Below are 27537 nucleotides of genomic sequence, written 5' to 3'. Positions count from 1 at the left end.
GACGTATACGGAAAAAGGGATGAAAAAGTAAGAAGGTTTAGTTTAATGATAATAACAATAGAAGGAAGAGTCTTTTGGCGTATCTGTTTTTGGAAGGGGAATTAAGAAGAACGGAAGAAGAAAGGTGGACGAATCGGTAAAAGACGAAGGAGGGAAGAATTTTGCCGAATCTATCTTATTTTGAGGAATCCAGAAGAAGGGAAGAAGAAGGGTGGACGAAACGGTAAAAGACAAAGGAGAGAAGAATGTTGCCGTATCTATCTTATTTTGAGGAATCCAGAAGAAGGGCAGAAGAAGGGTGGACGAAGGGAAGTTTGAGGTGAGTACTTCGCCCGGGACCAGGTGGGAAGGGAAGGAGGAAGGAGGAATTGGAGAGACTTGTCCGGATTAAGAGGAGGGAAGGAAGGAAAGACGGATGCAATGGGAGAGCGGAAGTGTGACAGGCAGGAGGGGAGAGGGACGGAACGCTTCAGGGGAGGATAAAGGGGAAGGACAGAATAATGTATATGTTTTTTTTTTTTTCAATCGAATTATGGTCATCGGTTTCCTTTTTCTTCATTTCATATTAAATTTTTTTCGGGTTTCATCTAAATAGTTTTTCCCGTTTTTCTTTCTTTTTTATTATTGTTTTTTTTCCTTTTCTTCCTCCTCCTCGTTGTTGTTGTTGTTGTTGTTGTTGTTGTTGTTGTTGTTGTTGTTGTTGTTGTTGTTGTTGTTGTTGTTGTTGTTGTTATTGTTGTTGTTGTTGTTGTTGTTAATATCATTCGTCTTTTTCCAGATCTTCCTCCCAGTACACTTCTCCCTCCTGCTCCTTCTCTTCCTCCTCGTCCTTCTCCTTTACCTCCACCTCCTCCTCCTCCTCCTTTACCTCCACCTCCTCCTCCTCCTCCTCCTCCAGTGTGCCGGACACACGCCTTCTTTATGGAGGCAAAACTTCAAGGTTTTAACCTTTGGGTTTGAGAAAATATGAACCATGCTTCGAGAACCCACGGAATGCTCTCTCTCTCTCTCTCTCTCTCTCTCTCTCTCTCTCTCTCTCTCTCTCTCTCTCTCTCTCTCTCTCTCTCTCTCTCTCTCTCTCTCTCTCTCTCTCTCTCTCTCTCTCTCTCTCTCTCTCTCTCTCTCTCTCTCTCTCTCTCTCTCTCTCTCTCTCTCTCTCTCTCTCTCTCTCTCTCTCTCTCTCTCTCTCTCTCTCTCTCTCTCTCTCTCTCTCTCTCTCTCTCTCTCTCTCTCTCTCTCTCTCTCTCTCTCTCTCTCTCTCTCTCTCTCTCTCTCTCTCTCTCTCTCTCTCTCTCTCTCTCTCTCTCTCTCTCTCTCTCTCTCTCTCTCTCTCTCTCTCTCTCTCTCTCTCTCTCTCTCTCATGGGATTTTCGTAAATGTATTTTTAACTATTTTCCTTTTTATCGTTACGTTGCTTATAAACAGCTGTCACGAGCAAGTGTTGGGAAAGACTTGTAGGAAAAGAACCCAAAACTACCACCACTACCTCGCGCACCACCACCACCAACACCACCACCCCCCTCCCACTACCCCGCGCATAACCAATACCAACACCAACACCACCACTCCCCCCCCCCCACCCCCATCATCACCCCTTTTTTTTTCTCTACATCAAGGTAGGCAGCTCCGGGAAAAAAAAAAAAAAAAAAAAAAAAGCAACCAAAACAAGCTCACTAGACGCTAGTTACATATCCTTTCACTCTCAATTGTTTTTTTTTATTCGATCATTGCATTTATTTGTTTTTTGTGCGTTTGCTTACAGTATGTATTTTCTCCTTTACAGAAATGACGCCATCTACAAAACCGCTCAGATCTAAGTCTTAATAAATCTTTAGGGATTCACCTCGTCACTGTTTTCTTCCTTATCAGTATCTGTCACCGCAACCATATTTTTTCTTCTTCTCTTTTCCTTCTCGGTATTCCTGCCTTTCCACCTTTATTATCATCCTGCTTTCCTCCGCCGTCTTTCCGCCTCTCACCACCACCTTTTTTTTCTCGGCAGGTGAGTCGGCCGGCCGGTGAGCTGTGGTGTCTGCTGTCTTCCTCGGCTCAGTTCGCGCGGTAAGTTAATAAAATGTTCCTCCAGTTTCTTGCCGCGGCCGCCACCTGTCTGCTTCCTTCGGGGCGTGTGGCGGGACAGACTCATTTTCGCCCGGCATTCCGCGTCCTTCCTTCCTTCCTTCCTTCGCGCGATGGGGAAAATCTCGACGCCTAAGTCCGAGCTGCTGTCACTGCTGCCGCTGCTATCTCTGCTTCTGCCTCTGATGGCGGAGAGCCTCGGCGGGAAATTCTGGGTTGCTGCTTTCGGTATTTCTGCGTCTGTCTGTTCTGCTGGAGAGAATGTAAGCGAGTAAATCTGGATTGGTGCTTCTGCTATCTGTCCTTCTGCTTCTGGTACATTGATGCTTGAATCTGGACTGCTGCTTTTATTTATTTTGCTGAGGTGAATTAAAGCAACTTAGTCGGGGCTGCTTTTTTACCTGCTTTTGCTTTTTTTCTGCTGATTCTGCCTGGGAACCGAGACTACCGAATTTAGGTCCCTGCTATTCTTGTCGCTGCCTCTGCTTCAGCTTGAGAATGCATTGACACCTAAATAATTATGGTCCCCTGCTTCTGTTTCTTCTGTTTTCGTTATTTTTTCCTTTATTGACGCAGATAAAGAAGCGTAAATGAAGCTTTCCCCGAGGTGTCCGTGGGTGATATGGAAGGTGCGGGATGGGGTGAGACGTGCGATGTTTACACAAGAGTTTCTGTGTCGATCCTCTATTTCTCTCCTGTTGAATTTCTTTGTATTATTTTTCCATTGTCAAGTTTCATCGTGTTATTTTTCCCCTGTTAAGTTTCATCGTGTTATGTTTCCATTGTCAAGTTTCATCGTGTTATTTTTCCATTGTCAAGTTTCATCGTGTTATTTTTCCGTTGTCAAGTTTCATCGTGTTATTTTTCCCCTGCTAATTTTCATTATGTTATTTTTCCCCTGCTAAGTTCCATCGTGTTATTTTTCCGCTGTCAAGTTTCATCGTGTTATTTTTCCGTTGTCAAGTTTCATCGTGTTATTTTTCCGTTGTCAAGTTTCATCATGTTATTTTTCCGTTGTTAAGTTTCATCGTGTTATGTTTCTATTGTCAAGTTTCATTGTGTTATTTTTCCGCTGTCAAGTTTCATCGTTATTTTTCCGTTGTCAAATTTCATCGTGTTATTTTTCCGTTGTCAAGTTTCATCATGTTATTTTTCCGTTGTTAAGTTTCATCGTGTTATTTTTCCGCTGTCAAGTTTCATCATGTTATTTTTCCGTTGCTAAGTTTCATCGTGTTATTTTTCCGTTGTCAAGTTTCATCATGTTATTTTTCCGTTGTTAAGTTTCATCGTGTTATTTTTCCGTTGTCAAGTTTCATCATGTTATTTTTCCGTTGTCAAGTTTCATCATGTTATTTTTCCGTTGTTAAGTTTCATCGTGTTATGTTTCTATTGTCAAGTTTCATTGTGTTATTTTTCCGTTGTCAAGTTTCATCATGTTATTTTTCCGTTGTCAAATTTCATCGTGTTATTTTTCCGTTGTCAAGTTTCATCATGTTATTTTTCCGTTGTCAAGTTTCATCGTGTTATTTTTACGTTGTCAAGTTTCATCGTGTTATTTTTCCGTTGTCAAGTTTCATCATGATATTTTTCCGTTGTCAAGTTTCATCGTGTTATTTTTCCCCTGTTAAGTTTCATCGTGTTATTTTTCCGTTGTCAAGTTTCATCGTGTTATTTTTCCGTTGTCAAGTTTCATCGTGTTATTTTTCCGTTGTCAAGTTTCATCGTGTTATTTTTCCGTTGTCAAGTTTCATCGTGTTATTTTTCCCCTGTTAAGTTTCATCGTGTTATTTTTCCCCTGTTAAGTTTTATCGTGTTATTTTTCCCCTGTCAAGTTTCATCGTGTTATGTTTCTATTGTCAAGTTTCATTGTGTTATTTTTCCATTGTCAAGTTTCATCGTGTTATTGTTCCCCTGTTAAGTTGCATCATGTTATTTTACCGTTGTCAAGTTTCATCGTGTTATTTTTCCCCTGTCAAGTTTCATCGTGTTATTGTTCCCCTGTTAAGTTTCATCACGTTATTTTACCGTTGTCAAGTTTCATCGTGTTACTTTTCCATTGCCAAGTTTCATCGTGTTATTTTTCCATTGCCAAGTTTCATCGTGTTATTTTTCCCCTGTTAAGTTTCATCGTGTTATTTTTCCGTCGTCAAGTTTCATCGTGTTATTTTTCCCCTGTTAAGTTTCATCGTGTTATTTTTCCGTCGTCAAGTTTCATCGTGTTATTTTTCCGTTGTCAAGTTTCATCGTGTTATTTTTCCGTTGTCAAGTTTCATCGTGTTATTGTTCCCCTGTTAAGCTCCATCGTGTTATTTTTCCATTGTCAAGATTCATTGTGTTATTTTTCCATTGCCAAGTTTCATCGTGTTATTTTTCCCCTGTTAAGTTTCATCGTGTTATTTTTCCGTTGTTAAGTTCCATCGTGTTATTTTTTCCCTGTTAAGTTCCTTCGTGTTATTTTTCCCCTGTCAAGTTCCATTGTGTTATTTTTTCCCTGTCAAGTTCCATCGTGTTATTTTTTCCCTGTCAAGTTCCATCGTGTTATTTTTTCCCTGTCAAGTTCCATCGTGTTATTTTTCCCCTGTTAAGTTCCATCGTGTTATTTTTCCCCTGTCAAGTTCCATCGTGTTATTTTTCCCCTGTTAAGTTCCATCGTGTTATTTTTCCCCTGTTAAGTTCCATCGTGTTATTTTTCCCCTGTTAAGTTCCATCGTGTTATTTTTCCCCTGTTAAGTTCCATCGTGTTATTTTTCCCCTGTCAAGATCCATCGTGTTATTTTTCCCCTGTTAAGTTCCATCGTGTTATTTTTCCCCTGTCAAGTTCCATCGTGTTATTTTTCCCATGTGTCAAGTTCCATCGTGTTATTTTTTCCCTGTTAAGTTCCATCGTGTTATTTTTCCCCTGTTAAGTTCCATCGTGTTATTTTTCCCCTGTCAAGTTCCATCGTGTTATTTTTTCCCTGTTAAGTTCCATCGTGTTATTTTTCCTCTGTCAAGTTCCATTGTGTTAATTTTCTTCTGCCGTTTCACTGTATTTATTTTTTCCTCACTAGGTTTCATTGTGGTAATTTTCCCCGGTTAATTTCATCACGATACTTTCCCATTTAAATTTCGTCGTGTTATTTTCCCTCACTATGTTTCATCGTGTTACTTAATCCACTTAAAGTTTCATCGTGTCCTTGAGGTGTAATTGGCGGTCTAATTACGGCGTCCTTACATCTTAGAGTTCTTTTTCTCATGTCGTGTTATTCTTTTTCTCATGTCATGTCGTTAATGTGTGTTGTCGGTGGCGAGACGAGAAACACCTGTCCGAATTTATGATAAGTCAGGCGCGTGTGTCCTTCCGTGTGTCCCCCTCCGTCCCCTTCCCCATGTGGTTGTAGTGGTTTGCGGGATTGGTCTAAGGAGGGGAATATGTCTCCTCGCTGCGGGTCATTATTCGGCCCCGTGTAGGCTGCCGCGGCCATCAATAGTGATAAATGCGCTCAAGTTCGGCAGCCCTGAGACAAAGCACCTTCCTTGCGTCCACGTACCTGCTTAAGGAATAGAACTAGAATTACTATACCGCAACAACCCCCTTACTCATCCACCCCATCCCACCCACCTTGCCGACACCCAGAACTAAAACTCCTCTACGGTAACACATACACACACACATCCACCCAATCCCCTCCTACCCCCTCACCCACCTCGCCCACATCCGGAACTAGAATTATTTTATAGCAATATCCACCCACTGATACACTCACCCACCTACCCACCTCTCCATCCACCCACCCACCCTCACCCACACACCAGCATTACACCACCACTGTCACACCGACCTCACCCACATCACCATCACTCCCCACTCAAACACCAACAACACCTCGGTAGCTTCAGTCACCACCCACCACCACCATCACCACCGCCGCCATCCGCCCCCACCCTTCCCCCCCTCCCCTCCCCTCCCCCTCTGGCCGTAACACTCACGGGGCGCAGCATTACAGGAAATTACCGATGATGTACAATGCCTCCTCGCTATCGAAGTGCTACCCTGTGTCCTGGAGGTGTGTGTGTGTGTGTGTGTGTGTGTGTGTGTGTGTGTGTGTGTGTTCGTTCCAGTTAGTGTAGTCTCTCCTAACATATTTTGCTTAGTGGTAGCCTGTTGTTTGTGTCTTTATATATATCCCTCGTCGGTCTCTGTATATATGTTAGGCCTTTCCTATTGTGTATGTGGCTTCCTGTCCTTCTCTCGCATTCAGAAAGTTTGACTAATCTACATACGAAATGCATATATGGGACGAATGCAGCTCTGTCTTCTTTAATTAAATATGTTCGCTTCCCCTCATCTTCCTCCTCCTCTTCCTACTCTTCGTCCAGCTACCACTATTATGACTACTACTACTGCTACTATTACTATTTCCATCATTAGCTTCCTCCCGTCCTCACTCTACGTTAGTTTATTTTATTTTGCACAATAATTATTTTCCTTATTAAAATCTAACCTTTGTTTTCGTCTTGTATCGTCTTTCTTCCCATTTTTCTTTTCGCATTCCTCTTCCTCGTCCCCCTCCTCTTCCTCTTCTGGCTCTAAATACTACGCCGGCCAAAGTTTATATTGAATGGTCAAGTTTCACCTCGGGACGGTTTTTGAAGGCACTGTCACAAGTTTCCACCATAGCGTGATGGCCTCGAAATTTTATTGTCTCTTCGGCCGTCCCTCCCTTGTTGTTATAAAGTCTTGCGTTTGCACTGAACTGGCGCCGCACCGGGCCGTTTTTTTGTTTCTGTGCAGTATTTGTATGGAGCAGCTCATCTCTTAGTCTGTTTATCCATTTCTACCTATTGTTTGTTTACTTGTGCCTCATTGTGTACCAGACGTTATTTACTTAACTACTGAAATGATGGCATCTGTGTGCATGTACTTCGTTTATGTGTCTGTTAGTTTTTTTTTTCTTGAGTGAGTTTATTATTTTTTTTATAGCGGGTTTTTTTATTATTGTTAGCGGACTTTTTTTCATTATTGTTTCCTTTTTTTGTGTGCCCTTGAGCTGTCTCCTTTGTTGTAAAAAAAAAAATGTGTGAATGAGTGACAAGGACAGTGTATCAGTACGTCTGGTAAACATATCCGGAATGGAAGCAGCTCAAGTGCATCAAAAACAGAAATAAAAAAAGGCTATTCCAAAGTTTACCAGAGAAAGGGATGAAAGAATGAAGATACTGGTTAAATCTTGCATAAGGGATTGAGATAGCATTGGGATGGGCCAGAGTTGAAATCCAAAGTGCTATTCGTTTGAAAATGTGTGATTGAATATACAGGTGAATGGAAGAGTGTAGCGTAATGTTAACTTAAAATCTTGATGATGTTTATTGACAGTTCTTCACATCTGCATACATATTTATTTTGTGGATGTAAATGTGGGAGGAGGGTTGAAGAGAAGGGTGGCAGTAAGGCATCTGGTGGAGGGAGAAAATCTTGGTAGATATGAAGCCAGCTCCCCATCTTCAAATTAATATTTCTTTTCCGCTAACGCGTCGAGGAAGATGATGCATATAGTGAGGGAGTATTACACAGAATTTCTAGGAAAGAAATTACAGTAAAACGTAAATATACCTGTACGAGGGAATTTTTCAGTAGTGTACATTCCTTTTCTTTGATCATCCTGCATTTCTATATTTTCCTTTTTTTTTTTTTTTTTTTTTTTTTTTTTTTTTACAGCAAAGGAGACAGTTCAAGGGCACAAAAAAGTAAACATTAATAAAAGAATCAGAGAGGTCAGTTTCGGGAGGAGAGGTGTCCTGATACCCTCTTCTTGAAAAAGTTCAAGTCGTAGGCAAGAGGAAATACAGATGAAGGAAGATTGTTCCAGAGTTTACCAGCGTGAGGGATGAAAGAGTGAAGATGCTGGTTAACTCTTGCATAAGGGGTTTGGACAGTATAGGGATGAGCATGAGTAGAAAGTCGAGTGCAGGGGGAGGCATGCAGTTAGCAAGTTCAGAAGAGCAGTCAGCGTGGAAATATCGATAGAAGATAGAAGAGGCAACATTGCGGCGGAATTTAAGAGGTAGAAGACTATCAGTACGTATGAGGAGGAGAGCTGATGAGACTTTGCCTCCACTCTGTCCAGAAGAGCTGTGAGTGGAGCCCCCCCACATGAGATGCATACTCCATACGAGGGCGGACAAGGCCCTGTATATGGACAGCAACTGTGCAGGGAGAAGAACTGGCGGAGACGGTACAGAACGCCCAGCCTCGAAGCTGATTTAGTAAGAGATGAGATGAAGTTTCCAGTTGAGATTTTGAGTTAAGGATAGACCGAGGATGTTTAGTGTTGAGGAAGGTGATAGCTGGGTGTTGTCGAAGAATAGGGGATCGTTGTTTGGAAGATTGTGTCGAGTGGATAGGTGGAGAAACTGTGTTTTTGAGGCGTTGAAGGACACCAGGTTCTTCTTGCCACAATCGGAAATAATAGTAATGTCTGAGGCTAAGCGTTCTGCAGCCTCCATCCTAGAGTCGTTAATTTCCTGAAGGGTGGGTCTTCTATTAAAAAGTTGAATAATGCAGAGTGGAATCATCGGCGTAGGAATGGATAGGACAGTTCGTTTTGGAAAGAAGATCATCAATGAACAACAGAAATAGAACGGTCAGAAAGGAAACTAGAGATGAGGGTAGTTTAGAAAGCAAAGTCCGCGCTGCAGTATCCGCCCCCCTCACACCCCCCTCCCAAACACCCGCCATATGAACGTGAAGTTGCGGTGCCAAGGAATAAATTGTTCATTCCTCAACGGCCATATTAAATATATAAAAAAAAAACTCTTTCTTTCCAGTCTATTCATACTCATTTTTTTTACATTTCCGTGCGTGATGGGTCCTTAGAGTCATCCTAAGCTGCTCATTAATTTCACTTCGCGGCGCTAATTCTGACAGACAAGTGTTTGGGGGCGATGCCGGGAGTAATGGAACGCGTCAGTCAGGTGGGCAGGCGAGTCAGGCAAGGAGGCGTTCCCACGATACCTCCGAGGAACCTGCGTGCTCAGGGCTAATATACATGGTGTTGATCAGGGAAATTATGTTAAAACGGCCTTCCCTCCCATCACAGGAAGCACCTAGTGGCAAATATTAGCACACAAAAACCCTGCTTTCATGGATTGTAAGTCTTGCTATTGCAAATATAATATAAGGGTTTAGCGTTTAGTGATGAAGGAAAGAAGTTTGTTAGCATGTGACTATTTGCTTGTTATGGCAGTCTGTGCACCCGCGTGTGTGTTGTGTGTGGTGTGTGTGTGTGTGTGTGTGTGTGTGTTTTGTGTGTGTGTGTGTGTGTGAGAGAGAGAGAGAGAGAGAGAGAGAGAGAGAGAGAAAAAAAAATAAGAGTGAGAGGGAACGGGAAAACAGACCCGGCCAGAGCCTCGCGGGAAAACCTTCGGGCCGCGTGAAGCTCATCGGAAATGTGTTAATTTCCTTCGGGGGATAAAATTGGTGGCGCGGCGTTACAAGCAGGATACGCGGGAGCTCTGGAGACACAGCGCACGAGGGAGTAAAGAGTTAATGTGTCATGGTCGCGTGCTTGGTGAGTGCTTGTGTTGTGTAGAGTGTTGCAGATATGTGTGTGTTTGTTTGCCTGCTTATGTGTTTAATTGTGTGTTTGTTTGTGTGTATGTGTGTTTTTTTGTCTTTTTCTTTTTTACAGCAAAGGAGACAGTTCAAGGGCGTAAAAAAAGAAAACAATAATAAAAAAAGCCCGCTACTTACTGCTCCTCTGTGTGTTTGTAATTATAACGTCACTAATTTTACGGAGAATGTTAAGGTATTCTCTCTCTCTCTCTCTCTCTCTCTCTCTCTCTCTCTCTCTCTCTCTCTCTCTCTCTCTCTCTCTCTCTCTCTCTCTCTCTCTCTCTCTCTCTCTCTCTCTCTCTCTCTCTCTCTCCCCCCCCCTCCCCCCCACCCTGTGCCCTAGCCAGGTGTGATGAAACAGATATATCACGCTTCACTCCCTTCCACCTTGGTAACCTCCTTCCCAACCTTTCCTGAGTGCACCTCTATCACTTGAACCGCCGCCACCTCCACCTCCCCCACCATCACCGCTATCCCTCTCCACTACTCTCCCGCCACCACCACTACCCCGCCACCAACACTTCCTCCACTACAATAATTCCTCTTCCCATTTCTTTTTCCTCCCTTTACTTTCTCTCTTCATCAGCAATTCGATATTTGCTTCTTTCCTTCACTCGATTTCCTTCTTTTTCTCTTTTCTATTCCTCTTTGCCCTTCCATCCGTGTTTGCCTTCCTTCACCTTCCAATATCGCAACGCCCACCTCCCACCCATCTTCCAATCAAACTCATACTTCCTCGTAGAGACAAGAAACACACACACACACACACACACACACACACACACACACACACACACACACACACACACACACACACACACACACACACACACACACTCAGCTTTGATCAAGGACTTAAGGAGAGGGAAAATAAGGTTATGCGCCAATTATCCACCCAGGTACAGGATTTCACCTTCATATTTACTCACCTTTATTTACATTCACCTTGACCTTTACCTCGGAACACCACGCCTCTTTTCCCACCACCACCACCACCACCACTTCTCGGTAGGAGGCAGCAGGGTCGTCTCTTTAAGTGGTCCCTGAGAATAGCTCCCCCGTTTACTTGCCGCGATAGGTAAATGAGCAGAAGCACAGGTGGTGGTGCCGTCACTGCTCACGCTCAGAGAACCCAAATTCACCTTCGAGAACATGAGACAATAACAAAGTAGCATCGTCTTACCGTTCTCGTATTATGAATTGTTAAGTTATGTATGGTTGTCCCTCCTTATTAGAGAACGTTCACCCGGTGCAAACATACTAACACACCTTTTTTTTTATTATCCTCGTATTTTCAGTTAGTTTGTGTGGCTCTCCCCGGGTGTCGTGTTTGGTGGTCGCGTCATCTGTTTGGACATTGAGCTTAAATTCATCGCGTTATACGTTCTCACACTCAGTATACAACTTGTCATCGGCCTCCTCGGCATCCGCGTAGCACTGACAAGCAAATGAAAACATAGGATACCACGTGAATATCTAAATGTGCCTCGCTTTCCGGGAAGACCTTGAACTCTATCTGTCTGTCTATCTATCTGTTTATCTGTTTATCTCTCGGTATGGTGATGTTAATTTCGGGATTCTCGTTGAAAGTGAAGACAGCTTAGGGGCGCCAGGTATGGTTGTAAATGCAGGTAGAGACTAAATAGACTACACCAGCGTCGGGGTGTAGCACGTCTCCTGTTTCGTTTGCTGGTGTGTCGTGCCGTGTGGGGAGGTGAGGAGGGTCATCGTAGTGGACAATATCAGATGGGTGAGATTGTCTGTTGCGCGTGTTTAAAGGTAGAAATAAGGTAAGGTTACTTTTTTTTTTTTTACAGCAAAGGAGACCGCACAAGGGCACAAAAAAAGGAAACAACAATAAAAAAAAGCCCGCTACTCGCTGCTCCTGTAAAGAATCCGAAGAGGTGGCCGAAAGAGCAGTCAATTACGTGAGAAGAAGATTGATGTTTGCCCTTTATAACATCGCAAGGAGAACTGTTATTAAGATGAAGATGATTGGGATAGACTGTAACCTGTGTTTGAGGGTAGAAAGGTGGTGAGGGTTGCTTATCTTTGCTCTCTATAAAGGAGGAGTGTTATTAAGATGGAGATTGTCAGACGCGTTGGGTTGACTGTTGCGCGAGGGTAGCGTTCTTTTGCTTTCCATAATGTTGTAAGTAGAGATGTTAATAAGAGGGAGATTGTCAGATGGTTGAGCTTGACTTTTCCATGTGTTTGAGGGTAGGGAGGAGGTGATGTAAACGTTTTTTTGTTCTCCGTAACGTAGTAAAGAGAGATGTTATTAAGATGGAGACTGCCCGATGGTTGTGCTTGACTGTTGCGTGTGTTTGAGGGTAGGGAGGAGGTGAAGGCAACTGTCTTTGCTCTCCATAACATTGTAAGGATGGCTGTTATTACGAGGGAGATCACTGGGATAGCCTTGTCTATTTGAAGGTAAAGAAGATAAAGTGAGTGTAAGATTTTTTGCCTTCTGTGAAATTTTAAGGATGGCTGTTGTTAAGATGGAGAGAGACTTTTTGGGCTTGACTGTCGCGTGCGTGTGAGAAAAGGGAGGTGAGGGTATCATCTCCTTGTCCTCCCTGGTGTAAACACGTGTTAGTACATTTAACTCTTTTCAGGAGAAACACGAATTCATGAACACGAAAATAATGTATACTCGACTGAATATTACTCCCGTGGGGAAAAGATTTGGGTTTCCGGCGAGGCTTGTGACTCTTGTCTTGCCTAAAGTAAATATTTAATCACCAAGCAAAACAATTTTCCAGAACACGAATCTGAGCAAGAACATTTCAAACAATATGACTCGCTGAATATTGCACCCGGAAGAGAAAATTTTACTTCTATGGGAATTATATGATAAGTTTTGAACCACGGAGCAAACTTTCTCGGAGTAACATGAATTCAGGAACACGGAAAACAGTATAAACATGATGGAGTATTACACCCTCGTGGAAAATTATGCGTCTATAGCAAATACATGAACACTCCATTGGATACTCGACGATTGGAGCCCGTCGAGAGCGTTTGAAATACTCACACCAACAAGCTTTGACTCGACTAAACCCAATGGAATATTTACAAGAAGATTAAAGTTTCGTGCCCACGGAAAATGTGTGAGGCCAACATCCATGGAAACTGTCACGGGAGCACATCGGAAGCGTTTGAAATACCAACACGAGGATTTGAAATGATTAGACCTGACTGGGGGAAAATTCTGCACCCATAGGCAAGTTCAATCGCTAGTCATTCACGAGAACACGTCGGAAGCGTTTGAAATACCAACACGAGGATTTGAAATGATTAGACCTGACTGTGGGGAAATTCTGCACCCATAGGCAAGTTCAATCGCTAGTCATTCACGAGAACACGTCGGGAGCGTTTGACATACCAACTCAAGGATTTTAAAGGATGATGAAGTGACAATTCTATATCTGCGGGAAACTTAAATAACTAGTCAGCCACGAGAGTACGTCGGAAGCGTTTGAAATACCGACACGGGACTTTGAAGCTGTTAATCAAGTCTCTCGTCGCCCCATCCCGCTACCTGCGGAAGCGCGAGAGAGCAGGACAATGAGACCCGGAGGAAGGCGAGCGAAATGAGGCCGCCACTTGCATTGCTAATGAATCAGTCGGGCGTGGCGACCTCCAGTTAGACTTACGGTTTTTACACTAAGAGTTCGCGAATCCCAGGTTGCCCGGGGTAGATTCTGAACACGTTTGGATCCTCGCGTGTTTCAGTTAAAGCAAGTAGAGGTGGGGAAGGAGATGAGAGAGGAGAATGATGAATGGGGAAGGACGAGAGTTAAATAATGAGTAGGGGGGAAAATAAAGGAGTGTGAGGGAAAGAAATGCGTGTTAAAAGTTGACTGAGGGAGAAAGAAAAGATTGGAAAGAGATCCAGGAAGAGAGGGAAGAGGGAAGAGAAGAAGGCAGGAGATGAGAGAGGGAAATTTTTAATGTGTAAGAAAGAGTACAAAAGGAGAGGGACTTAAAAAAAAAAAGAGGTGAAAGAAGAGAGGAGGAAATAAGAGGATTAAAGACTGAATATGTGTGTGTGTGTGTGAGAGAGAGAGACGGAAAGCGTAGGAGGAAAACGTAACACAGAGAAAAGAAAATGGCAAGGGGCTACGTTGAATGAGGGAGGGAGGGAGGAGAGAGGGGACGGATATGAGAGGGGAGAGTGTAAAGGGGGCAGGAGGGAAGAAAACAAAGGAGAGGGGGAAAGAAAAAGAAAGAGATGATACTGGGGAATGTATAATGAAGGAGGAAAAGAGGAGGTAGGATTAGAAAGAAAGGGAACGAAGAGGTGAGAGAGAGAGAGAGAGAGAGAGAGAGAGAGTGAGAAGACTGGTAAGGTGGAGAAAATAATATATGTAGGTTCTGCTTTCATCTATTAAGGCTCACCTCTTTCCCTTCCTCTCGTTCTAATCCGTTCATAAACCTCACTCATTTTCACCCTCTGGCGGCTCTCTCTGCTCCATACGCGAGTTACAGTGTCCTTTACCCGCCACTGAGCACGGAGCAAAACCTTAAGTGCCGTATTACTAGACATTTCGTTGCCCATGTTCACGTATTTGACAAGGCTTTCGTAGGAGTTATGGGCATTTCCAGGAGTAGTTGTATGACCCTGGTGGTAGATTGACCCTTCCTCTGTGCGGTGAACCTAAAGAAACACTCATTAGAACCCGATTGGTCCCCTCTTTGACCTTTAGTAATAGTTGATGTGAGGAGCGAAAGTGTCTTAAAATACTAATCTAAGTGTATAAAATAAAGGTGGTGAGCGAACGGCAAGCACAAAGCGGTGGTGTGGCGCCTCACGTCCGGGGTGGCCAATACAATACCGCAGGAGGCCGGCCAGCATTTCAATGGGGCCTTCGATTCTTTCTCTCTCTCTTATAGTGCTTCCGCTTCTTGTGTCTGGATACCTGTGCCCTTTACCTTGTGGCCTGTCCCGCTAATCTCTATGCCACAACCTTCCTCTGTCCTCTCTTAAATCTCAATGGGTCCTTCGATTCCTTCTCTCTCTCTCTTAGTGTTTCCTCCTCTTGTGTCTGGATACCTGTTCCCTTAACCTTGTGGCCTGTCCCGCTAATCTCTATGCCACAACCTTCCTCTGTCCTCTCTTAACGTCATGTCCTGTAATCATAACCATTTTTATCTTCCTTTTTCGTACTCTTTCCGTGCTTCTGTTTCCTGTGCGTCAGTACCTATGCTCTTAACCTTGTGGCGTCTCCTGCTACTCGCTAAGCTACAATCATCCCCTGTCATCTCTCTGGTATACACATTTATTTCCTTCAGCCATTAACCATTTATTTTATCCCATTTCTTTTATTCTCTCTCTTTGTGTTTCTCTTTGTGCGTCGGTACCTATACCTTTAACCTTGTGGCGAGCCGGGTTATACTTTATACTGCAACCTTCCTCAGTCCTCTCTCTACTTCACTTTTCTTTATCCTTAAGCAATATACCATTTCTTTTTTCCTGTTTTTTTTTTCATTCTCTCTCCTTGCTTATGGTTCTTGTGCGTCGGTACCCTTTACCCTTAACCGTGTGGCGTGCCAAGTTATTCTTTATACTGTCCTTTCTCTCCGTCACTTTTCTTTATCCTTGAGCAATAAACCATTTCTTTCTTCCTGTTTTTTTTTTCGTTCTCTTTCCTTGTTCCTGGTTTTTGTGCGTCGATACCCCTTGTTCCCTTAACCTTGTGGCGTGCCGGGTTATTCTTTATAATGCAACCTTCTTCTGTTCTCTCTCTCCGTCACTTTTCTTTATCCTTAAGCCATAAACCATTTCTTTCTTCCTGTTTTTTTTTTTTTCATTCTCTCTCCTTGTACCTGGTTTTGGTGCGTCGATACCCCTTGTTCCCTTAACCTTGTGGCGTGCCGGGTTATTCTTTATACTGCAACCTTCTTCTGTTCTCTCTCTCCGTCACTTTTCTTTATCCTTAAGCCATAAACCATTTCTATCTCCCCGTTTCTTTTTTCATTCTCTCTCCTTGTTCCTGTTTTTTGTGCGTCGATACCCTGTGCCCTTAACCTTGTGGCGGGCCGTGCTAATCTCTATACCAAAACCTTCCTTTGTCCTCTCTACGTTACTTTTTTTATATCCTTAAGCCATAATCTCACGTAATTGGCTGCTCTTTCGGCCACCTCTTCGGATTCTTTACAGGAGCAGCGAGTAGCGGCCTTTTTTTATTGTTTCCTTTTTTGTGTGGCCTTGTGCTGTCTCCTTTGCTCAAAAAAATAAAATAAAAAATAAACCACTACTTTTCTTCTCGTTTCCTTGACTCGTTCTCCTTGTTTCCTTATTCTTTTACGTCGATGGTCATCTGTAATATACACCTCGTTTGTCTTATCTTTACGTCACTTTTATGACCTGGAACCATAAGCCGCGTTCCTCTTTCCCTTTCTCTGATGTTCTCTTCCGTGTTTCCGCGTCTCGTAGGTCGATAGTATTATCATTAGCCTCGTTGCGTGTCCCGCTGACCTATTTATAATACACACTTCCTCTATACCCTCCTTAGGTCACACTTCCATGTCCTTAAATCAATTCTTTCTTTCCAATTCTTTGATTCTCTCTCAGTGTTACAACTTCCCGTACGTATTTCCGTGTGGCGTGTTGCTTTACTCTCCATACTACACCCGTCTCTTATCCTCTCTTCACTTCACACTTCTTTGCCTCGATCCATCACACATTTTTCGTTGGATTCTCTCTCAGTGTTCACGCTTTTCCTCCTCCGATATCTGTACCTTTAAATCTTGGTAGCGTCCTGTTTATCATTTTACTTCATCTCACCTTTTTATATATTCAGCAATCCCATGATGAATCGGAAAGATAATCTCCCTGATCACTAGGTACAAATAGGATAGACTCAGATTAAAGAAAAGACAATTAGCGCTCTACAAATAACGTCAGATAATGGGAAAACGGGATTTTTTAATGGACGAATCGAATTTATTTAGTTAAGTGGTTTGTCCTGGTTTAATTGCGTTTTAAGTGAAGGTAAGGTAGAAAAAATGGAGGACGGGGAATTCAGATGGTTTGTAATTTGTTTTCAGAAGCTGCCGACTGGTCCTTTGTAGTTTTCCTATATTTTTACGTATCTTTTTACATTACACCAGAACCTATTTTTTTTCCCTTCCCGTATACTTAAGCTTTCATTCCATCATACTTCCTCTCCTGTATCTCTTCTCCTTTCTTCCTTCTCTTCCTCTCCATTTTACTGTTGTTCCTCTTCCTCTCATTATCGAAGCATTAATCTGTTGTTGTGACAGTTGGCCAAAGGGGGGATTCGTATGAGCATTCAACGTATTTTCCCCTCAAACTGCAGACAATGTACAGTTTATTGAGAGGTGATGATATTTGAATTAGATAAGACCTGATGTACAGTGATTCTCTCTTATTGTGTGTCTAGGCTGGAGAGAGAGAGAGAGAGAGAGAGAGAGAGAAATTAAATGAATATCAATCTTCGATCTCCATAAAGTTTTAAACGCCACGTATCTGACGTTTAAATCTTTCCTCTCTCTCTCTCTCTCTCTCTCTCTCTCTCTCTCTCTCTCTCTCTCTCTCTCTCTCTCTCTGTCTCTCTCTCTCTCTCTCTCTCTCTCTCTCTCTCTCTCTCTCTCTCTCTCTCTCTCTCTCTCTCTCTCTCTCTCTCTCTCTCTCTCTCTCTCTCTCTCTTTTTCGTGTACTTACATAATTTTTTTAACTGAATCAGCGTTTTTTTTATCGTGTATAATGCTATTTTCTTTTTCGTATACGTTATTTTCATCCTTCCATACCCTCATATTTTCTCGGTTTTCCTCCCTTTACTTCTTATTTTATTTAAGTTTTGTTTTTACCCAATTCGATTTTCTTGTCCTATCTCTTCCATCTTTTAACTATTATCCTCCTGCTCTTTCTCCTCCTTTTCCTCCTGCACCTCCTTTTCCTCCTTCACCTCCTTTTCCTCCTCCTCCTCCTCCTCCTCCTCCTCCTCCTCCTCCTCCACCTTTTTTACTCCTCCTCCTTCTTTTCCTCCTCCTCCTTCTTTTCCTTCTCCTCCTCCTCCTCTTTATCTTCCTCTTCCTCTTCCTCTTCCACTTCCTCCTCCTCCTCCTCCTCCTCCTCCTCCTCCTCCTCCTCCTTTTTTACTCCTCCTCCTTCTTTTCCTCCTCCTCCTTCTTTTCCTCCTCCTCCTTCTTCTCCTTCTCCTCCTCCTCCTCTTTATCTTCCTCTTCCTCTTCTTCTTCCACTTCCTCCTCCTCTTCCTCCTCCTCCTCCTTCTCCTCCTCCTGGACATGTTGACTAATGCATTGTGGTCCCTCACTCACCGTCCTCTTCAAACACAAGGCAACAAGTACCTTTCTCGGTAATCGCTCGAACCTCAGTTGCCATGCCACACCGCGGGGACTCATGAGAGAAACCTTATTGACTCTCAACCCCCTGTCTCTTTCTCAACACCCTCTCTCTCTCTCTCTCTCTCTCTCTCTCTCTCTCTCTCTCTCTCTCTCTCTCTCTCTCTCTCTCTCTCTCTCTCTCTCTCTCTCTCTCTCTCTCTCTCTCTCTCTCTCTCTCTCTCTCTCTCTCTCTCTCTCTCTCTCTCTCTCTCTCTCTCTCTCTCTCTCTCTCTCTCTCTCTCTCTCTCTCTCTCTCTCTCTCTCTCTCTCTCTCTCTCTCTCTCTCTCTCTCTCTCTCTCTCTCTCTCTCTCTCTCTCTCTCTCTCTCTCTCTCTCTCTCTCTCTCTCTCTATTTACATTATCTTTAAAGTTTTTGACGGATATGAAAAGGAAATACATATGCCAAATTGTACTTATTTTTTTCTCAGACACCATTCTGTCTTGGCGCATCAGATTCCTTAATTAGCTCGATAAGACAGGTGTGGTAATGGTGTTGCCTCGGAGCGTGCAAAGGGGGTCACATTATACGATTATATTTGCATTATACTCTTTGTGTATTTGTTTGAATTTATTTTTTTCCTTAGGGCCACATTTTTCTTCTATTTCCTAATGTTCCCTCTCACAAAGTCTAGTTTTCCTGTGCATCAATTTTATTTTTCATTGTAAAAAATATCATCCTTCTGGGAAGGTTTTGTTTTTTATGTCAATATTTTCATCCTGTTGTACGTTTATTCATTTTTTTTACGTGACGTCTCTCGTCGTATATTCATAATTTATCTCCTAAGATGAGGTTTGCCTCCTGTTCGAGGTAAAAAATACTTTGTTGCAGAAACCATTGGGCTGATATTTATATTCAGCCAAATTTCATTATTGTTCCTAAGCTTTTTCTCCTTCTTCAAAAATAAGTTGATTGTAAAGAGCTATTTCCGTTACATTCGTCCGAATGCATCAAAATAGGTAATGAAATACGGGGTCAGGTACCCGTAGAGTTTTTTCAGATGATATATTTTTGTTCTCCGTGATTTTTTTCTATGCCTGTTTTCTTTGTTTTTTGATCAAGGAGTTGCACTGAGTAACGTGATCGAGGAAATTTAATAATGATCGCTTCAGTATTCACGATCTCATGCATATTGATTATTCTCAGCAAGTCTCAGCAAGCAAGGACTTTTTGTTGTCATTGTTTTCTCTTGCCTCGCTCCCCGCCGCTGCCCGTGACCTCTCTGCTTTAATGTCTGCCTCGCGTAACCCACCGGAGAGCTTTGTCTCGGTGGGAACATTATTTCTATACACAGATTGATAAATGTTCTTCGATAATGAAATAAAATATATATATCTTCGCTTAACGCCGGCACAAATAGTAAACATTAAAGATAAGTGTTAGGAAGCATTTTTAACAAGAGAAAACAAAGATAAGCAAGTAGGTCTGAGGTGTCAATATTATCACGGGACGCAGTGTCTTAGTAAATCAGTAAACCTGTGTTAAATAGTACTAGGATTGAAGATACTGAAGACACCTCGATACTCCCAAAAACACTATTGAAAACAGGCATAAATGAGTGTCTCAAGAGTTGTGATAAGGAAATATGACTCGTCCTGAAGAGTATTTAAGCCAAACAGTTTCTCTCTCTCTCTCTCTCTCTCTCTCTCTCTCTCTCTCTCTCTCTCTCTCTCTCTCTCTCTCTCTCTCTCTCTCTCTCTCTCTCTCTCTCTCTCTCTCTCTTCAGTATCCCTCGACACACACACACACACACACACACACACACACACACACACACACACACACACACACACACACACACACACACACACACGCACACCGCTCCGGTGGCTTCACCGCTCCGGTGACTCAATCGGTAGAGCGCTGCGCTGCGAGGCTTAACGGCCTAACAGGCGGCGGTTCGAGCCCCGCTCAAGCCGGATTTTTCAGTTGACTAGGAGTGGTTACGTCCCCCCTTGAGCAAGGGGTATGGGGTGTGTGGTGTGTGAGGTCCTGGCAGTACCCAGAGATGGCGAAAGGGAGTCCAACTCGTGATCAGGCCGTGGTGTTACACACACACACACACACACACACACACACACACACACACGATATAAGATACAGCGAGAGAAGGTTTAGCATTGACAAGTGTGGAAGGAATGTGTGTGTGTGTGTGTTTGTTTGTGCACTGGCGTGGATGGCGAGGCGGCGGAGTTGAGCATCGTTCCTATTTTTCGCCTTTTCCGTGACCATTTATTTATGAATCGATTTATTTTTCTTCATAACTGCCTATAATTATCTATTCTATTTATTCATTAAATTATCTGTACCTGCTTAATTTTCTTCATATAAATTCCTTCTTCTCTTCCTCTATCTAATTACTTCCTTTCCTCCTCACCGTCTTTTCTGCCATTCTTCCCTAATTCCATTCAGCCGATCATCCCTCTTTCCCACATTCACCCACCTTGATTCCATTCCACGCCTTCTCCTCACCTAAAATCTCTTTATTCTTTTACCTCATTTTCTTCATCATCCTTTTGCTATCTTACCCACAACCAAATAACTTCTCTACTTTATTTCTTGATCCATTCCACATCTGTATCCAAACCCAGTATACCTTTTTATTATTTTCCCATCCAATCTTGCTGTTCCTCAACCATTTATCCCTTCCTTTTCATGTTTTTCCAACCGATCGTCTATCCAATCCTAACCCTGTATCCCTTCAGTTCATCTTTCCCCATCCAGTCTGAACTTTATCATTTTACCCTGGATCCTTTTCCTTCATCTTTCGCCTCATTTTTCCAACTTTACGCTAAACTTGATTTTTTTCGATTCATCTCTCATCACAAACAGTTCCAGTCCTAGGCGTTGCTTCCACTTGTTTTTGAGGCTTCGTGAGGCAGGAGAAAAGCTGAAAAGAAAGATACAGAGAGAGAGAGAGAGAGAGAGAGAGAGAGAGAGAGAGAGAGAGAGAGAGAGAGAGAGAGATTACTTTTCATTTGTTTACCTGCGTGACGTCATTGAGAATTGTTGAGGAAGAGGGTAAGCCGCTCCACATATTCTAATTCCATTTCTTTGACGTTTTCCTTGATCGATCTTGTGTCCTTTATGGTCAGGCTTCGGGGTAGGTTACTGATTGATTGAATTTACTAACTGATCGAATTAACTGACTCAACCACAGATAAAAAGATAGACCGATTGACTGATTGACTGAACTCCTGATTGATTTATTGTCTACCTGGCCAACTGATTAACTTAATGAGTAACTGACAAACTAGCTGACTGACTTACTGAGTGACTGACCAACTCAATGAATGTAATAATTTTTAACTGGCTGACTAACTGGCTGTGTGTGTGTATGTGTGTGTGTGTGTGTGTGTGTGTGTGTGTGTGTGTGTGTGTGTGTGTGTGTGTGTGTGTGTGTGTGTCCTTGATTTTATTATGTTTCGTATGTGTTACTAATATCATGTGTGTTTGCTTGTTTGTTTGTTTGTGTGTGTCAGCGTTCCTATTATGTGTAACTGTGTGTTGCAGTGCGCCTGTCTGTTTTTTTTTTGTTTTTTTTAGCAATGGAAATTCCAGCATCAAACCAAATGTAACGTATCTCAATAATCAAACAGTTCACCTTGTGTTTTTTTTTCTCTCTTTTAATGATGTTTATCTTATATAAAGTAAATTTTCTTTTTTATGGCGTATCGTCCGTGTTTGTGTAGCGTGATTTATGGCGTTGTGGCGGGCAGAGCAAACGCTTCTCTACTCACTATGGACGATATCATGTTCGCTCCCTCCCTGGCTGCTCTATCCCCCTTTTTTTTCTCTATCTCCTTTATTTATTCTTCACGTCTTTGTCCCCCTTTTTACTATATCTTATTGTGCTCCTGTTTCTCATCCTGTTTTTTTTCCTGTCTTCTGATATTTTTTTTTCTAACCATGTTATTTCTATTCTCGTTTAGTTCTTTTCCTCCTGTATTTCTTTTCTTTTTCATTTTCTTTTTCTTTTCCCATGTTTACTATATCTTATTTTGCTCCTGTTCCTCAACCAGTTTTTTTTTCCTGTCTTCTGCTATTTTTTTTCTTACCATGTTATTCTTATTTTCGTTTAGTTCTTTTCCTCCTGTATTTCTTTTCTTTTTCACTTTCTTTTCCATTTTTCTATTTTGTTTAATCTTTCGTTTTTTTCCTGTCTTCTTTTTTTTCTTACCCTGTTATTCTTATTTTCGTTTTGCTCTTTCCCTCTTGTATTTCTTTTCCTTTTCACTTTCTTTTCCATATTTCTATTTCGTCCTCCTCGTTTTCTTCCCTCCCCTCTTCTTCGATCTCCTTTTTGTCCTCTTCTTCCTCTTCGTTCTCCTACCCCTTAACATCCTCCTCCTCCTCCTCCTCCTCATCCTCATCCTACTCGTCTCCCAGAATATTTTGAACATCATTTCCATCCCTCTTCACTAACCCTTCACTACTCTCACCCTTAAATATATGCGTCACTCCTATATTCCAGGCTTAACCCTCATTTCCTTTCTCCCATCCTCCCTACCTTCCTTTCTTCTCAATGGCGTCCCTCCCCTCTTCCTTCCCTACTTCTCTCCACTTTTCCCTCTCCTTTTTCATTTAACGTTATTAGCTCCGTCCTTCCCCTTGACCTCTTTCCTCTCCTCTTATCCCCTCTTCTCTTCCCTACCATATATTCTCCTTTCCTTCCAACCATTTCCATATTTTTCTCGATTATCGTGTCGCATCTTTGTTATTTGTTTTATATTTTCATCCGTCTATCCTTCACTATTTTTAACTTGTCATAGAAATTACTGAGAGAGAGAGAGAGAGAGAGAGAGAGAGAGAGAGAGAGAGAGAGAGAGAGAGAGAGAGAGAGAGAGAGAGAGAGAGAGAGAGAGAGAGAGAGAGAGAGAGAGAGAGAGAGAGAGAGAGTTGGGTAATAAAAGTAAAACTCGATTAACGTTGATAAGGGCAATATAAGCACATTTAGATTTACTGCCGTTCATTCTCTTCGTATGTATTGGTATTTATCTCATTTATTTATTTATTTATTTTTTGGCATTTTCCGTGTATGTATTTTGGAGTCAGGTATGTACAGATATAATAGTCTTCCCCTCCCCCTCCATTTTTCCTGCCGGGACGGAGGGGCGGCACAGGAGTAAGGTTTCTTCTGTACTCTTCCTGTGGTGCTCCTCGGGGACACACCGGTTTATTTCTTGACCATTTACTGCCTCTTCTTTTTTTTTTTACCCTGGAGTGACCCGTTGCCTGTTATGCTGCTGAGATGACAAACACTCACCCAAAACATTGCCGGCACACTATTGGCTATTTTCGTTTCTTTTACCTCAATGACTAAAAATTACATTGCAGTGACTGAACCATTTTAAAACATTTCCGCTGCAGGACGCTATACGGAACACTTTTCTATTGCTTTGATAACTGAACAATCACGAAATAATTCTTCACGTACTATTCTAGACATTACGAAACTATTGTCTGTTCACTTAAGTCCGACCCAAGCTGACAACATAAACGTAAGCGTGTTTGCAAGCTGAATGATGATTGGCTACTGTTATGGCTTCCAAGTTTTCTTTGTGTTTATCTCGCGCAGCACTTTCTGCTAATCTGCACTGTGCTTACAAACACGCTTAGGTTTATGTTGTCAGCTTGGGTCAGACTTAAGTGAACAGACTATAGTATTAATCACTTGCACCGCGTCCCAGGATAGCTACAAACCTACTTATCCAGCCGAGTGTGGTCAAGGGGCGCACATAACCGCCTAACAAGTCCGTCACACATGCCTCGGTGCCCCCACAATCGGGTTCACGCTCAGAGCGCTAGTTAGTGAGCATGATTGACTGCGCCGCCCCTGGTAACAAGTCCGTCATGGTAAGGCCGAGCAGACCCACGATTATTCTGTTTCCGCTTAGTTAGTCTCGTCCGGAAGCAAGATGTCTCTCGTTAGTGTCTCCAGGGAACGCATTAACAGGCCGACCAAGAAAATCCGTCAGTGGGTGTGAGGGAGACCGTACTCTCTCTTTTGGCAGCTCCTTAGAATCGGTGCAGAGGAGGATGATTAAGATGATTCAGGGGTTGAGAAACTTGCCATACGAGGAAAGACTCAAACAGTTAAACTTGCATTCTCTAGAAAGGCGAAGGGTGCGTGGAGACATGATCGAGGTTTATAAATGGATGAAGGGCTTTAATAAGGGAGACATTCATAAGGTTTTGTTAGTAAGAGAACCGGGTAGGACACGAAGTAATGGGTTTAAACTGGATAAATTTAGATTCAACAGGGACATAGGCAAAAATGGGTTTAAAAACAGGGTGGTGGATGAGTGGAATAGGCTTAGCAGTCATGTGGTGAGTGCCAATACAATTGTCACATTCAAAAATAGATTAGATAAATTCATGGACAGCGATATTAGGTGGGGTTAGATACACGGGAGCTACACGGAAGCTTAGGTTCAGAGGAGCTGCCTCGTACAGGCCTACCGGCCTCTTGCAGACTCCTATGTTCTCATGTTCTCAAGTTCTCATGTTCTTTATAATTTTTTTTATAGGAGCTTTGATTAGAGGGCTTTTTTATCTCCCTTTTATTATACCCTTGATCTGCTTCCATTGCTGTAGGCCTATAAAAAATTATAGCATTACCTGTGATTCGATTTTTAAATGCCAGAGAAGGAAAATGTGGAAGTAAGTGAAAATCTTGGTCAGAACAGGAGTTAAAGTTGTTTTGTACGCTCCCGCAACACAACAGCCTAAAAGTTTCCCGCGCTGCATACACCGGCCAGATTTTTATACCGCCGTTCCCGCGCCAGAAATTACAGTGCATGTGTTGGTGCATTTAGTTTTAACGCGCGTCCAATTCACAGTTTCTCGCCACCATCACGAAAATGGCGAACGAGGAGCGAGGGGATATTGTGGTGTGTGTGTGTGTGTGTGTGTGTGTGTGTGTGTGTGTGTGTGTGTGGAGGGGTGTTGACAGCTGTGCATGGTAAACTTTACTCTTTACTACACTTTTAATCGCCTACATGTTATTTTTACACGAGTTTTTTTTTTCTCTTTAAACGCGGGTCACATATTTAGCAGGGGTGTATTATTGTTTTATTTTATGTAAAACGCATGTACAATGTTTGATCCTCTGGCGGGGCATGTTTCCCGTCCCGCGTGATCAGCGGCTCGCACCGACTCCCCTTCGCCTGCCTCGTCGGCCGTGTTAACATGGCTATAACTATTACCTAAAACTGGACTGACGGGGCGAACACGGCTCCATATGGCAAATCAAGCCTTTAACGTCCTATTCCTATTTCTTCATGTTGATTTGGCTTTGAAGAGGGTATTTTTTAAAGAAATTTCTCATTTTATGTTAATCAGTGAATATATGCCTTTGCGATATCTTTCGTGATGGCATAATTGTTGTGTAATTATTTTTACATGTGGTATCACAGGCAAGGAATATTCCCAGGTGACCGTGTTATTCTTAAACATTGATCCTTTAACTTTCTGTGTTGTGGAGCACATACATGTTTCGCATAATTGTAAAGAGTTGGCTGCAATTTTCAACTTTTGTGTTTTCCCGTGTTGGTCCTGAATTTGAAGTTTATATTTTTACTTCCATGTTGATTCTTTTTCGTTTTCTTGTAAATTTACTTCTGTATTTTCTCTCGTGTCCAATAATCTGACAAACTAACTCCGATGAGAAGGTGATTTTAAGAGTTAGCTGGGTTTGACAATGGTGGTGGTGATGAAAAACAATGACCATGTTTAATATCAGTTCATTGTTTGTTCATATTTCTAGAAGTAGTTTTGGGATCCAGGTTTTTTGTGCTTCGTGATCGTACAGCAGCTTGATCCTTGCATTATTTAGAAGTAGTTTTGAGATCCAGGTTCTTGTGTTCCGTGATCGTACAGCAGCTTGATCCTCGCATTATTTAGAGGTGGAAGCAAATGCCTCTAGTGAAGTATTCATCTCAGGTGGAAGACTGAATTACCAGAAAAAAACAGGTCAGACCGCCGTCGAGAAATTACAAATATGTCTTCTACTCACTGATGTCCTCCTTCACCTCAGCCACTACCGTACCTGGAAAAGAAGAAAAGATTAACAGTCTGCCTTTCCAACAATTGTTAAAAACAGTGACTAAACTATGATTGCTTTTTGATTCCTTAATTAACATTCAAATATTTATGATTCCACTTTTTTTCCGCTGATCTTTTCGTCTAGCTTCTATCTTATCTCTCCGCTCCTCTTCTAACCTCTTGTCACACCTCATTTTTCTATTTTTTCGTTTCTTTGCGTCCCCACTCCCATCTTTTCTACTCTCAACTCCCCTTTTCTTCTCCCTCTCCTAACCACTTTTCTATTCTTCTCTTTTCCTTTTTCCCCTCTTCTCCTCTACTCATGTCACCTTTTCCTCCCCCTCTGTTCTCCTCTTCTCACATTTTTCTTCTTTCTCCTCCCCCCTCTACCTCTAACCACGCTCTCTTCTCTGTGCACTGATCAAAATTTGTACTTCCTATACTTGCCTTTTTCGCTTCGCCAATTTCTCCTCCTCTTCATCCTCCTTCTCTTCTCTCCTAACTAGCCTTCCCATCCCGGCCTTCTCCCCCCACCCTTCTACCTACTCACTCCCTTCTCTCTCCCTTTCTTTCCACGTCCTCCGCGCGAGCTAAGTGGTCAGTAGGCACAATGAACAAATGCGTTGCGTCACCAGCAGACAAGAGCAACACACACAAAAGAACCTGAAAAATGGACCAAAGAAAGAGTATAAAAAGATGCAGGGAGGACAGAAAGAAAGAGAGAGAGAGAGAGAGAGAGAGAGAGAGAGAGAGAGAGAGAGAGAGAGAGAGAGAGAGAGAGAGAGAGAGAGAGAGAGAGAGAGAGAGAGAGAGAGACGTACACACACACAGACACACACACACACAAAGACAGGTAGACAGATGGACAGGCAGATTATAACAGACATACAGATAGACAGACACAGAGACAGACAGACAGGCAGGCAGAAAGACAGACAGACAGAGTGAACCTGGTATTATTAATTAGCTAAACTCTATACAGAAATAATTCAAGAGAAACGTAAATATGAAGAAAAAAAATGTAGGAACTTCCCAAGAGTAAATATTGGACGGGAAAAACTTCGGAAAAGATAAAGAAAACAAGAGGGAATTTTCCACTCATGTTCCTGCCTCGAAAATAAATAAAAATTGAAGAGGATACAGCAATTATTTTCTCGGGAAGGTCAGCGTGGAGAATGTCACGGCACCCACCACTGCTCTCTCTCTCTCTCTCTCTCTCTCTCTTTACTTCCCCTATATTATGTCCCCCTCCTCCTCCTCTTCCTTTTCTTCTTCCTCCTCCTCCTCCTCCTCCTCCTCCTCCTCCTCTTTTTTCTTAGTTTTACATATGCATTTCTATTTTCTTTCATTTTTCAAAGTATATTTGCATTTTATGTGTGTGTGTGTGTGTGTGTGTGTGTGTGTGTGTGTGTGTGTGTGTGTGTGTGTGTGTTTGTATTCTACT

At 42.5% G+C, this 27537-nt stretch overlaps 1 long non-coding RNA gene across 1 annotated transcript in view; it reads left to right on the top strand.

Annotated features, from left to right (window-relative positions):
• The first annotated feature begins 1750 nt into the window (after positions 1-1750).
• The window catches only part of LOC126995583 (uncharacterized), a 103111-nt gene continuing 77324 nt past the window's right edge, over positions 1751-27537 (top strand). The window contains exon 1 of the long non-coding RNA XR_007750432.1: positions 1751-2061. This is a non-coding gene — a long non-coding RNA (uncharacterized LOC126995583). The remainder of the gene's footprint in view (positions 2062-27537) is intronic.

This window comes from Eriocheir sinensis, chromosome 1 (genome assembly GCF_024679095.1).
Source record: "Eriocheir sinensis breed Jianghai 21 chromosome 1, ASM2467909v1, whole genome shotgun sequence".
Lineage (NCBI taxonomy): Eukaryota > Metazoa > Arthropoda > Malacostraca > Decapoda > Varunidae > Eriocheir > Eriocheir sinensis.
The sequence above is the reverse complement of the archived record's forward strand: the minus strand, read 5'-3'. Positions and strand labels throughout refer to the sequence as shown.